A 2,204-nucleotide genomic window follows, 5' to 3' on the forward strand; every position below is an offset into this window, starting at 1 on the left:
GGGGGTGATTTCTCGCTTTCTGTCTCTCTGTCTCTCTCTATCTTCCTGGCGAGAGCACATGCCCTATAGCAAAAACCTCTAAAAAAAAAAAAAATTAGTGAGAGAGGTTTTAAAAGGGACTCCTCAGAATTTTTCCTCAGGAGAGAGCTGGCTGGCATAACATGGTATCCATTCCCCACCAATTTAAAGGAAGTCAGAGAAGTCTAATACCAGGCAGAAAAGAGAGGAAAAGAAGGCTGAGTGGAAGAATCCTAGACCACCATGAAGTCTAAGGACAGTTTAGCAAGCTCATTGAGAATTTCTCCAGGCAAAAGAGGCTACGAGATGAGTCGGCTAGCTCTCAGTACCAGGACTGTCTGAGTATGTATGCTGGCTCTGTGAGGAGTTGGGAGCAGCCTGGTAGGCAAATCATGGCCTCCAGGCAGACTCAGCACTGCTGAGACTTTGGATCCCAGCATCTGGGTCTGTAGGAAATCTGAAAGCTAACTTTCACAGCTGCCACATCAGGATGTCCCCTTCTTGGGTGGCTCTCTTCTGATTGATTGCAGGAGTATTAAGGCCATGCTATTTGCTCCAACTCAGGACAGATCTCAAGGGTCCCCACTGAGGCACTGTCAAGACTTCTTTATAGCTCAACTTCTCTGCTCAATCCTTCTTCCTGTCCTTTGCTTCTCTTGGGGCTGATTTTAGGAGCACCCCCTAACATACTACCTATGTGCCCACCTACAAGCCTTGTCCAAGCTCATCCCCTGGTAACATTTGTAATCCTCACAATACTTTAAGGCAGGCACTATTAGCATCCCTATATTATATATGAGGAAACCAAGGCACAGAGAATAGCTAAGCGACCGCCTGAGGGTACCATGCAGCTGGGAAGTATCAAAGGTTTGCTTCAAACATAGGCATTCCAAGTCTCCACCATTCCCTCATCTGCCACTCACAGCTCTTTTCTGTGACTCAGAGATTATGTTAGTGTAACCTGTGTCATACTCCTAAGCGAAGGTGTGGAAAACTTTGAGATTTACCATAAGAGGGGATTTGTTGTGATTGTGTAAGAAAGGTATTGTAGGTAAAGGTGTTTCTAACTTGAATTTTTATTATCCTACAGGACTTTTTTTTTTTAAATACATTTCATTACTAAACATCACTTTGCTTATAAGTTGAATTTATCCAACATGAATAGACATCACACCAGTCAAGTTGAGGATATTAAACACATTATTATCAACAGATAATAACTCATTTTTGTGTCCCATAAATGTCCTGCCTCTCTATTTTCCTCCTTAATTTCCTTCTTTACACTCTTACCTTCCCCCCATACTGTCTCCAGAATCTACAACCATTTTCAGTGCTTCTATTTCTTCTAATTTCTCAGTTTTCACCATAGAGTGAGGACAGGGGTATATGTTAAGTGGAGACATACAATGTCTCTTTTTCAGAGCCTGGGTTGCTCAGCAGCAAATCTTCCATATTCATTTATTTTCTATTGTATGCCAGGGTTTTGTTATTTTTTATGTCTGAGTAGTATTCCATAGAGTATATGTGCCACACTCTTACAATCCATTTATCTGTTCATGGACATTTGAGTTGGTTCCATGTCTTAGCAATTGTAAATAATGCTGCAATAAACATAGATGTGCATGCACTTTTCCAACTGAGCATTCTCTTATCCTTTGGGTAGATACTCAGCAGTGGACTTGTTGGTAGTTCTATTTGTAGCTCTTTGAGGAAGCTCCATATTACTCTCCGCAGTGGCTGGACCAATTCACATTTCCACTAACAGTGTAGGAGACTTCCCCTTTCACCACATCCTCTTATTATTTTTTTAATATTTTTAATCTTCGGCATTCTAACTGGGGTTAGATGGTATCTCACGGTGATTTTGATCTGCATCTCCCTTATGATGAGGGATGCTGAGCATTTTTTCATATGCTTTTTTAGCTGTTTGTATGTCTTCCTTAGAGAGTTGTTTATTCAGCTTCTTTTTTTTTTTTCTTGTAAACTGCTTGTGTTCCCTGTGTATTCTGGTTATCAGTCCCGTCCTCTATCTGAAGTGTAGCTTGCAGAAATGCAAAAATAGTCTCCCATTCTGAGGATTGTTGATTCACACTAATTACGTGCCTTTGGTGTGCAGAAACCTCCTAATCCGATGTAATCCCATTTGTCTATACCTGGGATTATGGCCTGTTCTTTGGTGGTCTTCT

Source organism: Tupaia chinensis, unplaced genomic scaffold (assembly GCF_000334495.1).
Source record: "Tupaia chinensis unplaced genomic scaffold, TupChi_1.0 Scaffold148904_1, whole genome shotgun sequence".
NCBI classification, from domain to species: domain Eukaryota; kingdom Metazoa; phylum Chordata; class Mammalia; order Scandentia; family Tupaiidae; genus Tupaia; species Tupaia belangeri.